The following is a 24,789-nucleotide window of genomic DNA, read 5'->3' on the forward strand; positions in this document are numbered from 1 at the left end:
GGAGGGGCGGTATCCCTCACGTATAGAACGCTGACCAACAATATGCTAGGCACTTTACAGGACTTACGAACCAAATGGGAGGCAGACACCGGGGCCATGGAAGATCTAGATTGGGAGATGGTTCTTATGCACCCGCGCGAGGTAGCGATTAAGTCTAGGCTTCGCCTCATACAGCTGAAGGTACTACATAGAGCCTATTTCGACAGGGTACGCCTTTTTAAACTGGGGAAGATCACAGACACAGCATGCCTAAGGTGCCTTCAGAATGAGGGCGACTTCTATCACACACTCTGGGGTTGCAATGTCATACAAACGTATTGGGAAGAAATATTTCTGGAATTGGAGGGGATACTAGACACTACTCTACCACGCGACCCTAAGCTGGCTTTATTGGGGTTGACAACCGAAGTGGACCTGGCCCGCCCCCTGATCATCTTCCTAGTGCTGGCTCTGGTGGTGGCAAAGAGAGACATTGCACGATACTGGGGTGCGGCCAAACCGCCAGATTTAGAGGAATGGAGGAGAGGACTAGACTTATACATGGCGGCAGAGAGAGTGACATATAAACTAGTGGCTGCCCAAGAAAGTTTCGGAGAGTATGGTCAAAATGGAGACAATACCACGGATTGTAGTGAAGCCACAAAGAATTTGAGGGGGGACTCGGAGTAACTGCCTGGCGGCACTGCCCCAATGGAGGGGATTGGGAACGGAAATGACATAGACTATATTACATACCCAGATAGGACTAGTGGGTGAACATACGTCGAGAAGGGGTGGGAGAGATCTGAGGGGGGGGGGGAGGGGGGCATGGAAGTGGCTGTTTCGGGAATTACGTGTCTCATTTCTTATCTACCTACTAGGAGTTTTACTGAAATCCCACGCATGTATTTAATTCATGGGAATCTTGGGAATCTAGAGACAAGAAAATGTTGCATAACTGACGGGCTCGGCCGAATGTTGAAGCCAGTCCGTGTAATTGCCTTTTCATTTGTGATACTTAAGCTGCAACAATAAAAAAGTGTTCAAAAAAAAAAATAAAATTATCACGAGGGATTTAATTATCTTTTGTTCTTTGTAACGTATTTTGACAATCAAACAGTCCTTTAGACTTTGGACATCCATCTCACTCTCCATATTTAATTCAGTTGAAATAAAATTAGCCAAGCCCCCAAAGATCTGCCATATTTGCTTGTTTTCTTAGCTAACGAATAGTAGCCCTTCTAACCTTCTAATTTGAAAGGCACAATTGCCCAGGTCTCTTGTAGGCAGACAATTTGAAAATTGTCTGACACAGATGGTAGTTGCTCATTCTGAACCTTAGATTGTGCGCCATTTATATTCCAGGAACATATTCTAATCCTTTCAGTTGGGGTTGTTAGCCCCTTTGTAGAAGCATCAAATGCAGTTCGTCAGTCCTTCTTGACATTATGTAGGGCTGCAGTCAACCAGCCAAACTGAAGGGTGTCTGGTGGATCACTTTTGTTTTCAACTATTGCTCTCAGACCTTGTCCAGTTGTCATACCTATCAGATTTTTTAATATTGAGTATGTCTGATTGGTATCTGGTCTCTTTTGCTTCTTATTTAGCGTTTTCGGTGAGATAAATGGGCTAGGATAGGAGGGTTGGGGTGGTGTTGTTACTTTTATTCCCCAATCCTGAAAAAGGTTGTATTCTTGTATAATGAGAGCAGCAGCGGTGGGTGTTGTCCAGGTAGCGGAAACCCTGAACAAGCTCCACTGGCTTCCGGTAGCCAAACGGATCCAATTCAAGGTCCTTTGCCTTGTCTTTAAGATTCTGAAACTGGCAACCCCGCCCATGCTCTGTTCTCTGCTGACTCCATATGTTCCCCGCCGATCCTTGAGGTCTGAGGGCCAAGATCTGGTAGTGGTCCCCAGGGTGAAACGCTCACACATGGGGTGCCGCTCGTTCTGCTATTTGGCCGCAAAATTGTGGAACGCCTTACCGCCCTAAACTGCGCGGATTAAACGATCTTCTGCCGTTCAGAAAAGCCATTAAGACTTATCTCTTTCCCTCGGATTAGAATCACTGCTATTGTTCTGTTTGGGTCTGCCGTAATGTGCTGGCGGCAGCCCTCTTCTTACTGTTGAAAAGCGCCGGGACGCCCCTTAGCTGGGGCAGCTGAGCGCTATAGAAAAGCATGTAACATAACATAACATAACATACCAGTGTCGATTCTTGTTTGTTATTATCTTTTGCTAGGAATTCAATTGGTTCAATAACAGTACTTCTAATTCTTTGCAATGCAGGTACTGCTTTGCACAATTGTAAGATGTTTCCTCGATTCAAGATATCATTGTAACGCCTCGATTTATATTCTGGTGTAAAAATTACCTGTATTACTCCCTCTTTTTGGCCAGAGTTTTTTATCTTAATTTGTTGTAGATGATACATCTTTTTCTTGGTCACACTCAATTGGCCTCACAGTGTATTTACCTAACTCCTTAGGCTGTATTTGTTGTATAAGTGGATTTCTTTCCTTGGTTCCCTGATCCTGTGGAGTATTACTTTACTTCTGGTTTCCTGGCGATTCTGTATTTTCTTGAGCCCCTCTTATACTCTCTCTGTTTGGCCTTTTCGTTTCTGATTGCGCTAATTTACTTTTCACCGTTTCATTACTTTCTTCAGCATAAAACATACCTGAGAGCTGAAGTTTTTCCTTATCTTCCTGTTTTGTATTATCTATTGGTTCACTGATGACTTTGTTTTTTATATCTGCATGTGCTTCAGTCAACTTTTTATTGAACAAAGGATAGAAACGTTTTGCTGGTAATGTTTTTTTGACATCTTGAACCTGGTGTGATGTTTGTTCTTGGTTATTTCCTCTGTTTGTTCTCTCTAATTCCGAGACAATTACATTTTTTGTTGCTTTTGAGACTTTATTTCTAGCTTTCTGTTGTTTTTTCCTCTGTCTTTTGGTTAAATGAACTTCTGCTGATGACTCTAAAGATATTGATTGTGATGAACGTGGGATTCCCACTGCTTGTTCAATCTTTTTACCAGCTATTGAATCCTTCGGACTTTCTTTAAGTACAGTATTATCATTACTTTTCGTCAGGTCATTAGGTAAGCCATCGTGATTGCTAGCGTTATTTCCAACATTGAATACATTTCCTTTCACATCATCAATATTATTTTTAAAACATCAGGAATTGTGACCAGTTTATTAATTATTGGGGCACCGTTGCACTCTATATAAGAAGATGTTGGTTGAGCTTGTGCCCTTTTTATTAGATTGTTTAATGTTGCTATCTTCTGGTCAATTCCGGCTACAGAGGATGCCATAGCACTCAAAATATCTATTTGCACCTCCATTTTGTTAGACTGAAATGTTAAGGCTTCAAGAGTTAATTTCGAGGTTCTAAAAAATAGATCCCAAATCGACCCTGAGTTCCAGTTTCCTATTTCTTGCAGTCCCGGGTTTTGGCATTGCCCATTTGAAAATGAATGCTCTTTGTTGGTTGCACTTACAGGACTTTGCTGATCATGCCCCTTTTCACATAGACCAGCAAATTGTAGCCTACACTCTGTTCATCTTTTTGGTAGGGAGTACTCAAAGTTTCTGATTTCATAATATTGTCATCCAGATTGTTTTGAGACCCATTATTTTGCTTAGAATTCTCCTGGTCCACCTTTTGGACAGCATTTGTCAGATTAACACCCGATTGCTGGTGATTGGGCAGGATTTTATCGTCCCTTGTGGATTTAGCCCAGTCAATCACTTCTTTTGGAGGTTCTTGCTGGGATTGAATTGTTTGGGCCAGATTAGTTGGTTCCCCTACGTCGATGGCTTTTCTTACATTTACTTGCACTTCAATTGGCGTTGGCAGCCCTGTTGTTAATAATTGCTGAGTATCTCCCATCAATTGCCCCGTGCAGTTTGGAATCTCTTGTTGCAAATGTGTAGTTAGAGAAATATTTAGCAGCTCTTGGCCCGTTATTTGACTCCATTGGTTGCATACTTCTTCAGTTGAATTTGACCTTAGCTCCCCCTCCAGCTCGTAATGGCCGAGTTCCCTTCCTCCTTGTTTAAGGGATGTTGTACTTGATTCACTCATTGGTTTATTTGGGGTTTGGAGACCGTGTGAATTAGTTAATCGCATTAACATGGCTCCTGTTGGATCTTTCATGCAGTAAAATTTTGTTGGGGACTTTACCGATTTCCCAAATATACAGACCGTAGATGATTTAAATACACTCCCCAGCATTTAACTTTTAAAAATCGTGAAACTTACTGGCAGCGCTCTCTCTTCGCCTTAAACACCCCGGTCCACCGCAAGCGCTAGGCTTGATTGTTGTGGAGGGTGTAGGGCGGTGTTTGTTGTCCAGGGACCCACGCTATTGGGCCAGAAAGTAGAGGCGGTGCCCCGACGGTCACCTGACCTAGAGCCCGTCCTCTACTTTAACCAGAAGTCAGGAAACCCGCTCAGCGGACGTCGCTCCGACGTCGCGCCGAAGACGAACCAAAGACTAGCCCGACGCGGGCCCGAACGGGACCAGGGGCCATGACCCCTGTTCCAACAGCCCTAAACATACAGGTATTTTCATTTGAACAATTGTTGGCACTTCGTCCCCCCAGACCTAAAGGTTGTACAACACTAAGGGCTAAATACGCAGGTAGCGTTACATGTCCTAATTGTAAATTTTCACTCTTGAACTTCCAACCTTACCCCCCACTACAAATAATTGCACTTCACATACCCCGCATACTGCCCCTGTCGCTGACAACTTTCTGTTTTTTAGCCTAAACTGTCGCTCATTGCCCAAACATATACTTGATATCTTTAACCTTTTATGGGAAGAACAGCCAGATGCTCTCTTTCTGAGTGAAACTTGGCTGCACGACAGCGCCAGCCCCGATATAGCCACAGCTCTCCCCACCAATTATGTCATCATGCGGCGAGATAGAGCACTGAAAACAGGAGGTGGCATTGCCATTATTTTTAAAAATCACCTGAAATGTAGTTTCGACCCCTTGAACATCCCGGATTGTGAGGCAGACGCTTTTAAATTAATGTTGACCCCCAATTTCACTCTATCTGGCATGCTGATTTATCGTCCTCCAGGAAACTCAACTCAGTGGGCTACCACATTTGCTAACTACATTTCCCCGCTTCATCTTAGTTCCAAAAACATCTCTCTTATTGGGGATTTCAATCTCCACTTAGAAGATCTTTCCAACAATATTTGTAATAACCTGATAGATGACCTTGCAGCCCTGAACATCAAGCTTCTTAATTCTGGCCCAACATACAAAGCAGGACATCTACTAGATCCTATATTCTCGAGTCTCTCTGAGATAGTATGTTACCCTGCCACTCCTATATGTTGGCCAGATCACTTTTTATCTAAATTCACTCTTGGACTACCATTCCCAATTACCCCTCCTTCTTTCCCCCAGTCAACATCGAGGAGGAATTGGAAAAAATTGGACCTCTCGGCTTTAAATAGAGCTCTCTGTGGCAATTCCCCCCAAGGTGATCTCGAAATGGAAATTGCGGCTAAGACCACACAAACCTGGCTTTCTGAAGCCGATCATTCATGTCTGCCCACACCTCACAAAAAATTCAACAATCACAGCCCCCAGCACCATGGTATAATGACTCTCTTAAAACTGATAAGACCAATTGCAAAGCACTAGAGAGGCAATGGCGTAAACATTATTCACCTGAGAAAAAAATTATATATACCAAGGCTCGAAATAATTATCATACCTCCTGTATAAAACCGAAAGCCGCTTATGTTTCCAAAACTATCACAGAAGCTACTAATCGTTCAAAAACTTTGTTTAATATGGTAAAGAATTGGCAGGATCCCAAACAGTTGCAATTCCTTGGCCTCTAAACGAGCTACAGTGTGATAATCTCGCACAATTTTTCACAGGTAAAATTGAAAAGATAATCCTGGAAATGAATAGCTCTAACCCTGACACCACCATATCCATGAATCAAGTGGATACTGTAACTTCCCCTGCCTCTATGGGTACTTTAGACTGCTGGCCTCCCATCACTATGGATGACTTTAAGACTATCCTTGAAAGTATTAAATCGGGATCACCAATGGATCCAGTTCCCATCAATATCCTGAAACAACTTGATAATCCTCATTTGGAGGTAATTCTCAATACTCCCAATACTTCACTTCTACAATCCACTGTACCTGGTCTCTGGAAATATGCAATGGTGACTCCCCTACTAAAAAAAACAATGGCTGACTCTGAGGTACTGTCCAATTATAGACCCAATTCTCTCTTGCCCGTCTTTTAAAAAATCCTAGAAAGACATGTCCATTAATTTTTAACTCATTTCACTGAAAACAATAACTCTCTCCATCCTTCCCAATCTGGCTTTCGGGCCGGTTACTCCACGGAAACCGCATTAGTGGGTGTTACCGAAAAGATCCGTAAGCTTCTAGAGGAAGGCCAAACAGTCACACTTATTTTATTAGACCTGAGTGCGGCTTTTGACACCATCTCGCACAAAAGGCTAATAAATACTCTTAAAAACACTGGCATATGTGGTGCGGCACTGGAGTGGATCTGTTCTTTTCTAGAGAATCGCACGTTCCAAATTATGTCAACTTCTGCCTGCTCTAAAATCTTTACCTCACCTCATTGTGTGCCCCAGGGTTCTAATTTAAGCCCACTTCTATTTACCCTCTATGTTAAACCTTTAGCGGATATAGCAGACCAAGCTGGACTCACCTTATTTACTTATGCAGATGATTCCCAAATCATCTTTTCCCTTCTGACTCCAACTCACTAGCTCCTTCCCATCTCGAACAGGGCCTCACCGATATTTCTAATTGGATGACCAACAACCAGTTAAAACTAAATGGTGATAAGACGGAGGTCCTTATTTTTGGAAAACAAAAAGACCTTTGGAAGTTGTCCCACTGGCCTACTCAAATGGGCAATCTTCCTGTACCGACCAGCCATGTTCGTAACTTGGGTGTTATTGTAGATAACACACTGTCCATGCACCAACAAACTGTTAAGTTAGCTTCTCTATGTTTCACCATTTTAAAATGGCTCAAGAAAATTTTATGGATGTTGCCCGTCTCCACCCAAAAGACCGTAGTCAATGCGCTTATTACATCAAGACTTGACTGCGGCAACATTCTTTATCTTGGGTCAAATAAAGCCGTGGTACGTAGACTACAGCTTATCCAGAACTCTGCTGCTAGGTTGCTTTGTAGGATTCCAAAGACCTCCAGCATTTCTGGCCACCTACGTGACCTAAATTGGCTCAGGGTCGAGAATCGCATTAAATTCAAAGCCCTGAGCTATATGTTTAGGATAAAAGCTGGTACTGCTTCCAAATATCTTCAAGCACTAGAACGTCCCTACGTACCTGCTCGTTATCTACGATCTGAAACCGCGGCAAACTTGTGTGCCCAGGTTTAAACTCTCAAGAATGGGAGGGAGGTCGTTTTCCTATCTTGGTCCCTCCATCTGGAATACTCTCCCTACCTCCATCCGTAAAGAAACTAATTACATGTGTTTCCGAAAAAAACTCAAAACCTGGTTGTTTTATCAGTAACATCTACGGAAGGTCCTGCTTCACTGTCTATGCCCCATTTTGGCGCCGGGAAACCCTTTTTGCGTAGCTGAGCACCCTACAAACTTAACAAATAAATAAATAAATGTCACCTGTTTGTTTTATTTTAATTTTATTTAGAATTGTTGATTGTTGTATTTTTTTCTTCCTCTTAATGGGAGGGAAGGGTGGCCGCACCTTTCCCGACCTCATAGTACTCACTCTGTAGAGCACAAGATGTCTTCCTCCTTAACAAAACAAGCAAGTGGGAACAGTTCAAGCCTAAGGCACAGTTAAAACAGAGCGTAGTATATAATGACAGAGTAGTAATTCTTAGTTTGAACGATAAATTAATAGCCCCAACTGCTCAGCTGTTCAACTGCTACTGCCCAAAATATAGTCCTCCGGAGAGCATGAGGCTGACTCCCAATGGCAGTGAATTCGCTTTTTATCCGAATCTCCCTGATTCCCAATGGCAGTGAATTAGCTATTTATCAAAAACCAATACCAGCCTCCTGTACCAATACTTCGCCTTCCTATGTTTGCTTTGGTGGCAAATGGAGAGACAAGGGAGAAATAAGATGGTTCAAAGCTATATGCAACACACAGATTGCAGCTACAATTAATTTGCAGATGGCAAGTGGTACGAGGCTAATGGCAAGTGGTGAGAAGCAGATGAAATGCAAGTGAGAATCAGCATAAAACGGGGGGCGGGGGGCTAGCAGGCATGCTTGGCATGGTTGTAGGCTCCACAATCCGAATAAATCCAATCACTCACTGCAGCCACCCGCTCATGGCGGCTCCAGTTGCCATTGCAGTACAGGCTTGCTGCTTACCGAAATGGAGCTCTGAAGCACTCACAAATGCTAGTGCACTACCAGCACCCTTCAAGTACCCTTCAAGCGCTAACAAGCGACACACCCCCGCAGCACTGCTCCAACATCAACTCCAACCCAGCTCCAGCTCTTCCCTGCTCATTCCCAGCTTCGGCACGCACTCACAATTTTCCTTGGTTCAGGTTTTTTAGTTGGAGTTCAGCAGGTTTGCAGGTATTGGCTGGAGCAAGCGAGAGCAGAACTGTAGCACTGTAGAACCGCTGTTAGGCTGCAGCAGTCCAAGCAAGACCCAGCTCCGCTCCACAATCCACAGTCCGCACTCCACGCTCAACCGGAAGTCAGTGGCCCTTAATGGTATGGTATGGCGAGTGCAATTCCACTCAGCTTCCTTCAATGTAGATTTCCTCTCCTTTCCTTTCCTTCTCCAGAACGACAAGTTATTATGAGTGCCTACCTTTATGGCTTTGAAAATTAGTTGATTTTTTCTATATCAAACCAGTTTTCCCTGAGTTTTCCAACTCTTAAGTCTTTTCAGATACACAGCCTCACAGCACTCTGCTAAACAATTCTAGGGTGCATACGCTCAATTTACTTGGGCCCGCTGCCAGACTGAGGGATACTAGAGGGGGTGGGGGGCGAGCAAGAGAAAATAAATAAATATTAAAAATATGAATAATATTGTATAGATATTGCGGGAGCAAGAGTGGACCAATCTGGATGCACAAGCCGCACTGGCCTGACGCACAGACAGAAAGGACCACGGCTGTAGACACCGCTCACCCGACTGCTCACCCGCTGGGCTGTAGATTGGAGAATTGAAGAACTGACGAAGAATTTTTGGCGAGGAGCACGTAGAAGCACTGAACACTGCACCAACACCACAGCAGTCAGGGCAGCGCCAACACCACAGCACTCAGGACAGCACTGCACTCCCGGAGAGGGGGGGTTGAATTCTGCCGGAGCACCATGAGACCCAGCACCTGCACGGCAGCAGTCAAAACGGTCGGGCATATCACATTTGTGCGCAATGGCGCACCCTAGGAGTCGATGTTGGGACCAGGTCCAAAGTTCCAGCAGGAGAAGTTCGGGAGCGTCCCAAGCGGGCGGGAGCAGAGTGTTGAGGTTCTTAGAAACTGGTGTGCAAAGACGAAGGGTGCCTCTTGAAAATGCACCAGTGGGTCTCCCTTGAGGGAGGAAGTCGCAAGAGCCTGGTGACCACTGGAGCAGAGCTAGTTAGTTGGTGCTGCAGCTGGTTGGCAGGGTACAAGGCGAACAGGTCAGCCGGGCGTTGTGCATTTTTAGGAGCAGGCAATTTGGAGATTCAATCTTGGGCCAGCTGGGCCACTCAGAAAGTGGGTCTCGAGTGTGTTGACGTCCCTCGATGGGTGCTGGCTGCGGGTGCTTTTAGAGTCCAGTGTTGCCTCTACTTGGTTTTTATCAGTGGGCATCTGTTTTTTGTACGCTTCAGCTCGGTAGGTCCTGGTGCCTCCAGACTTGTTTGAGAGGCAGATCAGACCCTCTGGAGCTTTTGTACCTCTTCTTGCTTCAGTGCTTTGTCAGGTTCATCAGAAAGCAGCAAGTCGACAAACCAGACTTCAATGGGTCGGTGCCTGCGTTGTGCAGGCGAGTGATACCTTCTCTCCAATGAAGCTTCTCAGTGATTTCTCGAAGGCTGGAGGTGCTCTGGAGTTCTTGGAGTCCTTGCAGGTTTCAGGACGATACAGCAGCAGCGATGATCAAGTCCTATTGCAGCTGGCTGGGTTAGGCATCTTTTTCTTCTGCAGAAGGGCCTCAGTTCTCATGCAGGGGTCTTCTTTGTCCTGGTCTTCTTTGGTCCAATGAATCTGAGGCTCAGGTCTCGGGGAGCCACCTAAATACTTGTTATGGGGCATTACAACTGGAGACAGGTAATAGCCAAATGGCTATCTACCTTTAGGGTGTCTACACCCTTTAGTGACCACTTCCTGTAGGAAAAGGCACTATCCTAGCCCTGATTGGTGGTTTTCCACCATCTCAAAATGATGGAATTTCATGAGAGGGGTTCGCTTTGACCTGCCCACCCTAGAGGTGGTGCAGGCTGAGGGAGGGCCTTCCTACTCATCTAACTAATTTTCCCGCCTTTCCTCCTGCCAGAAGTATAGCAGTAAAGGGGGTTGGCCTCCGCCATTATCTGGGGGTTCCTGGGTTGGATTTCAAAGACAGCATTGCCTTTTAAGCTTCCCACCCTGGAAGGCCATCCTGCCCTAGAGGAGGAGTGAAACACCCCAGACCAGAGCATGTATTGTTTCTGTCCTCTGAGAGCGCTGGCTCTCACCCCATGAGGTCAGAAACATGTCTTGTGCTGGCAGGATGGTGAAAACCGGCCAGAGATTCCAGTAGTGTTTGGTTAAGTTTCAGGTGACCCTCTAAAAGGGTCTCCTGTATGAATCTATTAATACATCCAACACTGGCATCAGTGAGGGCTTTATTCTTCCCTGTTCACTGTACTCTTTATGCTTCCCTGTTCACTTACAACATCACAGAATGGACTGGACAGTTTAGAGGCATATCTGCTGATGCTGTTATACCCACACATAGGATATTGTGCACCCTGCTTTAGGGCTGAGGGCCTGCAGTAGGGGTGACTTACCTATATCTTATGCAGTGCATTGGGTGGCATGGCACACAGGGCTGTATGCCATGTATGTCGACTCTTCGGATTTCCCTGCACCAAGACACAGCCTGTAATGGCAGAGTGCATAGCTTGGTGAGGGGGCCCTGGGGTGGCACAACCAGAGCTGCAGCTCCAGAAGACCCCCTTCAGAACCCATGCCCTAGGTACTAGGGGTACCACTTACAAGGGACTTGCAGGGGTAGCTAAGTTTGTGCCAATCGTGATACAGTGTTTGGGAAAGGGATCTGGCATTAGAGACCTGGTTAGCAGGGACCCAGTGCACTTACAGTTCGAAATCACATCAGGCATCAGCAAAAAGTAGGGGCTAACCATGCAGAAAGAGACACTTTCCTACGTATTCACTTTGCACTGGTGGAGCCGTGGCTCTGCCTAATGCCTAGAAGCCTGCCTACCTGATGAGGGAGAGAAGGAATGTGCCTGGTTCTGCAGAAGGAGAGACTGTCTTGGAGGAGAATCCCACAATTTTCTCAGCATAAAGAACACCCGGAGAAGGCTGATTAAGAAGCAACCTGTGATATGAATGGGTGCCCCCAATCTCTCTCTACCATTTCCAATGTGAACTGCACTAAGACTTTGTGAGAACAAACATCACTGTTTCGTCCAGCAGTCTGCTGTAATCCCAGGAAACTAATGCTGCCGCTGGCCACTTCTGTAAGAGGAGCTGTGTTGTTACCGAAGTGGAAGCCCTGATTGGACCACAGGCTTCAACAGTTGACGACACACCTTCATGGACGGGAGGCTGCAGCTGCTATACCTAAGCACCAGGTCCGGTCGGGTAGGCCGCAACTTCTGTAAACAAGTGCTGCTGTGCTGGCCTGCTACACCCACTCTATTTAGCGGTCTCTGTTCCAATGCAAGGTCACCCCGCGGCCCCAACTTAAATGAAGTCAGCACTGGGTGGGTATGCAAATTGCACCTTCCGCACTGCTAGAACTGCAAAACCATCCAGCAGATTAAAATGGGACTTAGCCTGTGGCAGGAATGAGAAACTAGAATAAACAGAAAAATCTGCTGGTTGAATTGAAGTATTTTTGCTTCAGTGAACACAAGGGGTGAACAATGTTAAAATAAGTAGCACATTTGATTAGTATAATAACCTGACTCAATCTTCACCAGTGCCTAATTAATTCCATTGTCCACCGAATAGTAGAGACTGTATGTGGAGAGAGAGTACCAGGAGGGTGGTGCAGCCCCTCTGAAGTTTGTAACCTTGTAATTCAATTCCTCATGAACTATGCAGTATGTATTTTGTTTTGCTGTGAGATACTTTCTTTAAGTTTAATCACTAGGCATTACGCTGCACATAAAGTTGTTGTGTCTGTTGATTGACTGTTTAGTTCTGAGCTCATCTTCCAACACTACCGCCCTGAGAAGCCTTTGACTTGTTGTTTCTCTGAGAGCCAAGTGTGGAAACGGTTATACTTGGTCACGTTTCCCGAGCCATAGTAGGACAGACCCCATTTAAGCAGTGCCAAACAAACTTTACCTCCACCTGTGGAGCCCAGTTGCCCCTGTCTGTCCTCTGCCCCGTCACTTACCAAACAGGGTGTGACTTTGACTGTTTAAACTCAGAGAGCCTGATTCACAAACTGCTTTTGAGTAAGTGTACACTTTTGAGTAAGTTTATTACTTTTTGGCACTCACAAACTTTACTTTTGCAGTAACTTCCACTTTGTAGTAACCTACAGGTTTGTAGTAAGTCCTGCACTACACATGGCCAACCATTGGTATTGGAACACCCTCCCAAAGAAAATAATGGGGTTTATGAACGTAAATTCCCTATGTAATAATGTTAAATTAAATTAAGCATTTACATTATTTTTTTTATTTTTTTTAAGTGTTTTTATTGCAGAATTAGAAACAAGACCACATCATAGGCCAATTAATACACTTACAGCATCACAGCCTTAAAGATGACAGGGATACCATACACAGCCATTTAGCCCACATCCCGGAGGTTGGGCGGCGCTCCAGGACTATCCTTCCTAGGAAGGTGTTTCTGTGTACCCCTTTCCCTGGATCCGACCTACAACACTTTTTAGTATCTGCTTTTATTTAAGCATTTACATTAGTTAACATATTAATAAATGTTAACAAATTAAAAAAAATACATAAAAATACGCATATTTTTATGTATTTATAACATTAATTTAAAAGGAGCTTAACCTAAAAAGAGAAAAAGATGACTCATCTAAGACCCATACTACAGGGAAGGACTTCTGGCTGCATATTAATAATGATATGGTTGATAGACAGATGGGGGGAGCACAAGTTGTAATCTCTTGAAAACATTATGGGAAATCACTTGAACTGCCGATATGTACTTCTAGGCAATGAGAAAGGGTATGTAGGGGGTGACTGCCTATGTCCCTAGATAGGATTGTGCAAATATCGTTTACACCGCTGGAGTTAAGGAGGAGTCAATACAAATGAGAGTGAAGCCCATACTCCCTGTAAGTAACAAATATTTATTGCATTTGGTACGTTATGAAAGTTCACAAGTTGGTGTTATTTGCTGGAGAGGTTGCCACACAGAGTATTTTCTGAGGAATCATTTACGAGACTAAGATTATTTTTACAATGGTCACGTTTGTGTCCATGAATACAAAGGGCCTCAATGCACCAAACAAAAGAAGAAAGACAGAGCGCACTCTGGGGGGTGGGGGAGGCGGGGAGGCACAACATAGTGGCTCTTCAGGAAACGTAATTACTAGATCAGATGAGTTAAGACTTCGACACAAGAAATGCTTCAGACATTCTACTTCTCAGCTAACACAAAAAATGATGAGGTAGCGTTGTTCTTTCATAAGTTGGTATACTTTACGCCCTACGCCACAAAAAAAAAGAAAGCGGGAATGTACATAATGATTCAGGCCTTCTGGAAGGCAAACAAATCACCATTTGCAAATGAATACACTCCTAGCGCAGGTCAAGGCAACTCTTCAATTAAATTACACACATTGGCGGAATTTGTGGTAGGCGACATAATCTTGTTGGCGCACTTTATTGACACTTGCAAAGTATAGGACAGGTATAGTGTAATGTACGTCGGGGGCCTTTTCTAAAAAAAATTTTTTTTTTAAAAAGAGCACTCTGCAAGGCTTTCCTTAAGAATGTCTGGAGGGAAGAACATGGTGATTTATTAGAATGTTCATTCTATACACACATACATAAAACCTACTTTAGGATTTGTTGTGCCACGACTAGTGCTAGTCTCCTCTCGATAATCAAGTCCACTGAGATTGTTGCCATCGTTGTTTGGGACCATGCCCCGATCATGCTTTGGATCAATTGGTTAGACAGGGTACAAGGGAGAAGGAGATGCATCTTACTACTATCCATGGTGCTGAATTTTAGAATTACTTTAAGGCTGTCAGTTGGGGGTTGGGGTGGGGTATAGGAATGATGAATGAAGCCACTAGAGTGAGACGCAAACCGGGGGAACAACATAAAAAGGAACATTCAATACTGAATGAGGTCATAGGTCATAGGGATACTTTCTCCCATAGACCTTTGAGAAGGGTCACCCCATGAGAGAAAAATTAATTACAATTCCAAAAAAGATTAACTGTCCATCTTTTGTTTACAAAATATAAGTTACCTCCATGGGAACATGGTGGGCATAGGTTGGCACGTCTTGTGCAGGCTAAATGAGTGAAAGGATAAATAGGAGCAATTTGACCTTCAACTCGGAGGAGGGTGTTGAAAGAAGAGGAGAGGAGGTTGACATTTTATGGCTTTTACTCCTTATATAAAGCAAAACACCCGTTAAAACCACCAATCAGGCGGCATATTTTGGAGCAGTGCCCTTAAACAACATCAGGCCCCTGATTCTAGTAGATATACAATAGGGTTCTATAAAACATTTTCAGCAATACTGGTGCCCCATTTCACAGAAGTGTTAAATACATTCTTACAAGATGCAGGACTCCTTAATGCCTAAGCAGGGGAAAGGTCCCAAAATGTTTGCCCCCTGCAGGCCAATAGCAATTTTAAGTATCAGTGTGAAACTATGCACAAAAACCTTGCCCACAAGATTGGTGTCTGTCTTGCCTGATTTTATCCATCCCTACCAATCGGGTTTCATAAAGCATAGACAAACCCATGATAATATCAGACGAGTTGTCCACCTTGTTGAAAAAGCTAAAAATACATTTATCCCAAACACTTAGTAACACAAGAAGGCCTAAAACTGGAAGGACTGGCGTTTTAATTGCAAAGTAATGGGTAAAATAGGTTTTGGACCCTAGTTTGTGGCAATTATTATGGCAGGATACAAAGCCCATCTCAAAACTGATTGTGACTGGAGAAGCTTCATGTATGTTTTCATTGGGGCTGTGGACCCAACAGGGGGACCTCTCTCGCCACTTGGGTTTGCCAATATATAAGTGACAGCGGGACAAGTTGTCTGAAGTTCAGCCCTGATAGCTGTACAATAATTCTGTTTGCAGATGGTGTGTTCCTAACGCTAACATCCCCACTAGAATCTGTCTCCAGATTGCAAATACTACAGAATTTAAAATGGTGGCAGGTTGTAAAATGAATATGTCCAAATCAGCAATTGTGTACGTGACCATCCCGCAAGAAATCGTGGAGGCAATTAAATGATGGCCCCTGTTTCGGCGAGACACAAAATATATTAAATATCTGGAAGGTAGCATTCCACCGAACCTGTAATATTTAAAAGACTGATATAGATGTATCTGTGCATCATTCCTGACCACCTTGAAGGAGGATTTTAGTAGATGGACAGCATTACCTTCCTCCTGGGTGGGTAAAATGAATGGTATCAAAATGAATGCTTTGCCAAGACCCAAGATCTGTGTCAGGTTATAACAATCAGCATTTTGGGTATTTCTTTTTACAGAAATAAAGACAATCCTCCTACATTTTTTCTGAAAAGGATTGGGCCAAAGGGTGGCTTACAAGCTTGTGTTGCCCTTACAAAGGGGGGTCTGGCAGTTCCAATTTTAAGACTTATTATCAGTTCGCACAGCTCTGTGTTTTACCGTAATGGAGCGCAAGGACATCAGAAAAAATATCAGTTTACATGGATAGGGCAATTGTGGAGAAGAACGTTTTGGGATCTTTTATAGAAATAAATAAATAACAAAGCTAGTAGGGAAGGGTCTGAGGAGTATTTAGAGACCAGCCAAGGTGAAACTCCTCACAATCATTATATTCACAACAAGGAACCTAGGGGTCTGACAAGAGGAAAAGAGAACCTCTTTTATCAAATAAGCAAAGGGCTGGATGTCTAAACTAGTACAACCAGGTTGAGTCAGAATTCCCTCATTCAGACATGAAAGGCACAAGAGTAAACTAATAGTGATTGTGTTAGAAACTCATTCAGGATTCCCATCAAAGAAATTGTATGATCAATGTTATCATCTGGTCGTCCTTCCAGGGTCATATGTCTCTAGATCATTGAGACACGGATCGTACCCTTGTCAGGAAGAAGGGTTTCAAAGCCACAATCACTTCTAGACCAAGACGATATAGATCTGATGAGGAAACGTGCAGTGCAAACAAAAAAATCAGTGAGAAGGTGGTGAGTCTAAAATAGGATAGAGAACCGATAAAGGAATCTTTAATTAATAGTACAGCCTCTTCCTGTTAAAAAACGAGAACAGTGCAACAAATCAATGCAGTTCAAACAAATATCTGCATGGGGGCCAACATGTTTCAGCCTCTTGGGTATAAGACCCTAGGCTTTCTTCAGGGCCTCTGTTCTAACTAATAGGTGCTACTGTATGTGATAGAAAACTTGTGAAAATAAATCAAGTATGACATAAAAAGGATATAGTGTCCGTCATCTGTTAAGTACTTTGCCGTGTCAACTGGTATTTCACATATCTATAATGAAAATCAGATCAAGTACATAATTAGAAAACTCATTGTGCTAACTAAAATTATCATTATCATCTGTAGTATCTAGAAACACACTCCCAGATACTATTCACTCACCCAGGTTGTCCGGGGAACAGACCTCACCTCTCCTGGATCTAACTCAGGAATTATGAGACCCCTCTCTGTAAAGGCAAAAGAGGACGGGGCTTACAAACGGAAGGAAGAAGTTGTCTATTCCATTTTGCATTGTATTGATAAGTAAAGCCCACGTCTACAATATCTGCCTTCAGAGTTAAAATTATCACTTTGAAACTGGCACCAAAAGTATCACCAACCCCAGCCAAAAAACTCTCAACCTCTCCACAGTGAAAGAGCAGCGTCTAAATCCCTTAGTTATAATTGTAACTAACAATAAGTAATTCACAGTCAAAAGATTATATATAATACACGTTCGCGCTTGGTTCTGTGCAGAGAAACTACTTGTATCTGAGCTACAGCATAGAGATAAGCTTAATAAGCGTGATAAGCTCTCTTGCCTGAGCCTACCTGTCCGTCGTTGTCTCGAGCCTGTACTGATTATGGGGGAGGCAACGAGAGCGATCGGACATGTAGAATTTAAATGGTTGAATCTAAGACCAATTAGGTGTTTACACCATCGTAATGCTTATTAAATGTCCAAATATGAAATAAACCATTATCTCAGACTCTAATGTCGATGCATAATGAGCAAAATATTTGAAAAGCTCACTTATTCTTTAGAATGAGAGCCTTAATTGTCCAAGACGCGTAGGTTGCATCGAAGACTGGTAATCGTAGTCACGCGAGATCAGAAACGGAATCCCGGATCACATCATCCGTACTCCGTTGTCTCGCGGGAACTCAAGGACTACAGCCGGACGTCACCCGCTCCATGTTTGTAGTCCAAAGCCGAGATCACATTAGGCATTCTCCGAATGATTCAGTTCTAAGGCAAAAACTGTTTTTTCATTTTGCTCCCTACTACAAACTTAATGGCCATATTCACCTGATACTATGTGTTGGCATTATGGCATAGTATCTTCTTTGAAATGCCAGAAAACCTGAAAATGCGTTTACAATGTATGATGCAAAGGCAAATGGTTGCAGAAAAATTAGTATGTAAAACCATTCATTCTGTTCGCATGACCAACTACGATGGTGAAACGTTGTGATATCGTGTACTGACACCGCTGGGAATATTAACATATGCCACATAGTTAATAGCATATCGTGTACTGACACCGCTGGGAGTATTAACATATGCCACATAATTAATAGCAGAACGATGCAAGTAAATATATATAATACATATATTTTTGTGAAAATGCTTGTCCATAGTGTATATGTAAACAAGACAGAAAGAAGAAATGTCTAGCTACAGACAGCCCTTTTAAATACAGTTGGACAAACAGATATAGTAAGTCACCTTGACTTCTCTAAGATAATGTAGAGGTGAAGTGTTCTACTTTAAACTGAACCACGGGATGTCATCATTTAATCCTTGGGTGTCAGTGTGTAATTTATACACCCATTTTTGTTCTTTGTGAAGTAGAAACTTAGAAACATCACTGATGTGAGATGGGATGAAAGGCTTTTCCAAGACAAACCACGTGAAGTCTGATTCTCCATGGTTGTGTTGTAGGAAATGTGTTGTCAGTTTAGAGACACTCTTCTTACACCTGAAGGTGCTCTTGTGTTCCAACATGCGCGTTCGGACTTTCCTGTTTCCGGTTGATATTGGTACTAACCGTCCATGGGAACTTAGGCAATTCACGAATTGCAATAGCTCCAATCTGATTTACCTACTCAAGTGTTCATGCAATAAGAGCTATATCGGCATGACCAACAGGAAAGTCCGAACGCGCATGTTGGAACACAAGAGCACCTTCAGGTGTAAGAAGAGTGTCTCTAAACTGACAACACATTTCCTACAACACAACCATGGAGAATCAGACTTCACGTGGTTTGTCTTGGAAAAGCCTTTCATCCCATCTCACATCAGTGATGTTTCTAAGTTTATACTTTACAAAGAACAAAAATGGGTGTATAAATTACATACTGACACCCAAGGATTAAATGATGACATCCCGTGGTTCAGTTTAAAGTAGAACACTTCACCTCTACATTATCTTAGAGAAGTCAAGGTGACTTACTATATCTGTTTGCCCAACTGTATTTAAAAGGGCTGTTTGTAGCTAGACATTTCTTCTTTCTGTCTTGTTTACATATACACTATGGACAAGCATTTTCACAAAAATATGTATATTATATATATTTACTTGCATCGTTCTGCTATTAATTATGTGGCATATGTTAATACTCCCAGCGGTGTCAGTACACGATATGCTATTAACTATGTGGCATATGTTAATATTCCCAGCGGTGTCAGTACACGATATCACAACGTTTCACCATCGTAGTTGGTCATGCGAACAGAATGAATGGTTTTACATACTAATTTTTCTGCAACCATTTGCCTTTGCATCATACATTGTAAACGCATTTTCAGGTTTTCTGGCATTTCAAAGAAGATACTATGCCATAATGCCAACACATAGTATCAGGTGAATATGGCCATTAAGTTTGGAGTAGGGAGCAAAATGAAAAAACAGTTTTCGCCTTAGAACTGAATCATTCGGAGAATGCCTAATGTGATCTCGGCTTTGGACTACAAACATGGAGCGGGTGACGTCCGGCTGTAGTCCTTGAGTTCCCGCGAGACAACGGAGTACGGATGATGTGATCCGGGATTCCGTTTCTGATCTCGCGTGACTACGATTACCAGTCTTTGATGCAACCTATGCGTCTTGGACAATCAAGGCTCTCATTCTAAAGAATAAGTGAGCTTTTCAAATATTTTGCTCATTATGCATCGACATTAGAGTCTGAGATAATGGTTTATTTCATATTTGGACATTTAATAAGCATTACGAAGGTGTAAACACCTAATTGGTCTTAGATTCAACCATTTAAATTCTACATGTCCGGTCGCTCTCGTTGCCTCCCCCATACTCAGTACAGGCTCGAGACAACGACGGACAGGTAGGCTCAGGCAAGAGAGATTATCACGCTTATTAAGCTTATCTCTATGCTGTAGCTCAGATACAAGTAGTTTCTCTGCACAGAACCAAGCGCGAACGTGTATTATATATAATCTTTTGACTGTGAATTACTTATTGTTAGTTACAATTATAACTAAGGGATTTAGACGCTGCTCTTTCACTGTGGAGAGGTTGAGAGTTTTTTGGTTGGGGTTGGTGATACTTTTGGTGCCAGTTTCAAAGTGATAATTTTAACTCTGAAGGCAGATATTGTAGACGTGGGCTTTACTTATCAATACAATGCAGAATGGAATAGACCATTTCTTCCTTCCGTTTGTAAGCCCCGTCCTCTTTTGCCTTTACAGAGCGGGGTCTCATAATTCCTGAGTTAGGTCCAGGAGAGGTGAGGTCTGTTCCCCGGACAACCTGGGTGAGTGAATATTATCTGGGAGTGTGTTTATAGATACTACAGATGATAATGATAATTTTAGTTAGCACAATGAGTTTTCTAATTATGTACTAGATCTGATTTTCATTATAGATATGTGAAATACCAGTTGACACGGCAAAGTACTTAACAGATGACGGACACTATATCCTTTTTATGTCATACTTGATTTATTTTCATAAGTTTTTTTATCACATGCAGTAGCACCTATTAGTTAGAACAGAGGCCCTGAAGAAAGCCTAGGGTCTTATACCCAAGAGGCTGAAACATGTTGGCCCCCATGCAGATATTTGTTTGAACTGCATTGATTTGTTGCACTGTTCTCGTTTTTAACAGGAAGAGGCTGTACTATTAATTAAAGATTCCTTTATCGGTTCTCTATCCTATTTTAGACTCACCACCTTCTCACTGATTTTTTTTGTTTGCACTGCACGTTTCCTCATCAGATCTATATCGTCTTGGTCTAGAAGTGATTGTGGCTTTGAAACCCTTCTTCCTGACATGGGTACGATCCGTGTCTTAATGATCTAGAGACATATGACCCTGGAAGGACGACCAGATGATAACATTGATCATACAATTTCTTTGATGGGAATCCTGAATGAGTTTCTAATACAATCACTATTAGTTTACTCTTGTGCCTTTCATGTCTGAATGAGTGAATTCTGACTCAACCTGGTTGTACTAGTTTAGACATCCAGCCCTTTGCTTATTTGATAAAAGAGGTTCTCTTTTCCTCTTGTCAGACCCCTAGGTTCCTTGTTGTGAATCTTTTATAGAAACCCAGACTGGATAGGCTGCTGAGCACATACTTGAGTTCCTCCATAAATACCACACTAAAAGTATGGTATACACTGTACTTGAAACATCAGTTGACGATGTACCTTCCTCACCATACACACCTGTACATTTGAATCCCAATTTCTGTCCAGCAATTAATCCTGGACCATTTGATGCTTGCAGAATGAGGTCTCCAGTGTGCAGGACCTTTCTCTAGGTGAGCCTAAGACATTGCACCACACCCAAAGAAGCCATTGAGTAATAGGGATGAAGGTTAAATCTGCAGCCACTAGTGAACTTACTCCTATTGAAAATTTGTAAAGCATACCTCAGACTACAATGGCACAATACCAACATTATATACACTCCTGCTTACGTCCTCCCCAATAACAGACTATCGGTACAGAAGTATCTGGTCTGCATTAATAGACAAAGAATTTACATACCCAAACCACGCTTACCCATTATGGGATTTGGGTTAAAATACATATATGGAAGCCCATAATAAAATCATTTGATTGGTATTTATACCCGATAAAACTGCATAAATTATGCTCCTCATCAAGCGCCTCATGTTGGAGGGGGTGTGGAGCTTTAGGGGATTTACAGCATATCTGGCAGGATTCCACATGCATTAAACGTTTCTGGAATGGAATACTAGCATAAAAGAAAAATATATTAGTCTATCCAATCACAGAAGACTTGGGGCCTGATTACGAGCACGGTGGTCCCGTACTGGCAGTGGCGGTCTGACCACCGCCACACTTTGGCCTGATCCATGTATCCCGATTCGGCGGCGCTAAAGTGTGACTTAATCGATTCTGTTACTCACCGTGAAACCACCCGTAGGACCTCAAAGAGGCTGCCTTATTCTTTCTCTTGAGATGTACATGTAGCGAGCTTTGTTACTTGGATTGCCGTCACAATATTAGTTTAGACTTCAGGAGGCCATTTTGCTCCATTTCTGTGAATCATTATCAGATTGTGCTCACTCACTGATCTAGGGTCTTCCGTCCACATATGAACATTGCGTCCTGAAGATGGTCTTATAGGTGGTAGCACGAAACAAGACCGAAACACCGACAATTCAACCCATTTTCACGTATAAAGAAACTTTCTGGAAATGTTCATTGTTTACTCAATGATGTTCTCCTCATTGGAAAATATTTGGAATGGGTTACCACAAAGGTGTTTATGAGAAAACAGTTGGTGTACAAATAATTTATCCCAGTCACTTTTGTATTTATGTGATTTGCATTTTGTACCCTTATTTATAAACTGATTTTTCTACATAAATTTGTATTTTTAAGGTATACACCCGTTTTGCTTTTCTTTGTTGATACACTCTCTTTGAAAGAATATTATTGATTTTGTTCATTAGTTTGCTTTAACCCCTTCCAGGCTGATGACGAGCTGAGCTCGTCATGAGCGTAACCTGCCATGCGCTCATGACGAGCTGAGCTCGTCATGTAACGCGGTATTTTTAAAATTACCGCGCACAGCGGGAAAAGCCGTCGCAGCGATGCGGTTAAGCAACTAATTTGGGCTGTATAGCTGCTGGTACCCCCAGGGCGGCGGCTGCGTATTAGTCTCTCTTATGAACCGAACAGCACACCGCCTGCCTGACCCGGATTACACTTGGTATCAGGCGGGCGGGCACATCATGGCTTTGAGGTCCCCCAGTAGACAGCACCATGGTGGCAACGCTGAAGGACCACCAAAGTCATAATAAGGCTCTTAGCCTTAGTTATCCTTGGGGCATACTCCTCGCATCTAAAAGATCTAACAAGGGCAGATAAGATGCTTCTGTGAGGTTGTTTGGAAACCACAAAAGCTACATTGGCTCCTCATAGGTGGAAGAAAATGTAGCCCCTATTACGTCATAACAGGCCCAGCTGTAGAAAATGATGGCAACGGACAATCATATACTACAAGTGCGCGAACTGGAGATTTTGAGACAGTTTGCTCCCCGGTGTTAAGGTACCTTGACTCTGTGCCCACCCAGAGTGAAATCTCTTATTTGTTTGTATACTAAGTTAAGGCCCAGCGTACAACCACAGCACAGCTTACGTGTGGTAAAAGGGTTTGGATGTCTCCGCCATTAAAAAGTATTACTTTTTAAGGTAAAGTTATACACAAGACAAACTAAATCTGGACTCGAAAGGTTGAATAGTTTACCCTGTGAAGTTAGATAAGGGCTTGGGGGACAACTGATTGAGAGATGAGAGATGTTGCAGGGGTGAAATTGAAGCCAATGTGTGTGTGTGTGTGTGATGATCTGAATCCAGGATTATCACCTGTAAGGACACGGCACTCTGTTCCTGTTGATGTGAAACTTGCAGTGATCGTATGCTATGGCTGTGCTCTGCATCTTTTAATTTAAGTGTGTATTATTTTTAAAATCAATAAAAAAGACCTATTTATAAAAAATATCATTCTGACCCAGACCTTACTTCCTGGTGTTAGCAGACCTACATTGCCTAGTACTTAAATCAATAAGCGTCAGTTACCGCGAAGGTTTCAGGAAAACAGTCAAGGAAGATAGTTGCACAGATGATTGTGGTGTTTCTCCAATTAAAAAACCTTCCGAAAGCATGTAAACTCACCCTGCAGAAAAAAAAAATTGTCTAGAGTTTTCCCTGACCAGTCTCCTGGTTCAGGCTTTGATGCACAGGGTGACATGACTTATCTAATTTGGCCCGACATGACTTATCTAATTTGGCCCTAATAAGAGCAAAATTAAACCATGTCGACTTTTCCCAAAGAAAAGGTGGACACTCATTCACTATAAACATTTATTGATTCTATGGGTGTGTCCTTATTTGATCTCTCTTATATCGTCCCTTCCCATCATATTGTTCAACTGTTCTACATATTAATGACTAGATTCATGCTTGCATTAGACCATTGAAAAAGGTCATTAGAAATAAATTAACGTCAAAGTGCCCTCAAACAATTGTTGCTGATCATGCTTTACATACTTCATCTATTGATTCTAAATGTAATATTTTTTCGCCAAGTATGACTAGGACCCTAAAAAAGGACCAACATGGCCTGGACAGTTTGCCAGACAAGATGATAGACACGATGGGTCCTACAACGAAGATATCTGAAATGGCACCACAAAATGAAGGAGGAATCTCTTGCAATTGATCCAACAGAGCTTTCAGATTCGATTGAATGATCAATCTGCCTTATTGGTAATGCAAATGGAGCCATCTGCTTTGAGACTCATACAAATCTGGTGTTAAAAATGGATTAAAAATTCAGAAAACTAGTATCGTCTGAAGAGGGGCTGTCTTCGAAATGTCCATTTTTTTGTGATGGTTTTTATGAAGGAAATATCAAAATATGTAAATACCTTAAATTTGATAGCTAAATCTCAGCTTTCTCTTAAAAAGGTTTTTGAAAGTCATGTTTTTCCATGGATCGGTACAAAAGGGGGATGGGCGTTCTGTCAGTTGAGCCAATTTGACTCTTGAAACCGCTCTTCAAACAGCAGAGGCAACTTTGGAAACCAGTACATCAGACCCACATTCTACCCACAGTGAGAACAAGACCAGCATGTGCCGGTGGTAATTATAAA

The 24,789-nt window shown here is 42.7% G+C and overlaps 1 protein-coding gene across 2 annotated transcripts in view; it reads left to right on the forward strand.

The window, feature by feature from the left end:
• The window catches only part of RHBDD1 (rhomboid domain containing 1), a 440,372-nt gene that overhangs the window by 33,656 nt on the left and 381,927 nt on the right, over positions 1-24,789 (forward strand). The window lies entirely within an intron of this gene.

This window comes from Lissotriton helveticus, chromosome 11 (assembly GCF_964261635.1).
Source record: "Lissotriton helveticus chromosome 11, aLisHel1.1, whole genome shotgun sequence".
Lineage (NCBI taxonomy): Eukaryota > Metazoa > Chordata > Amphibia > Caudata > Salamandridae > Lissotriton > Lissotriton helveticus.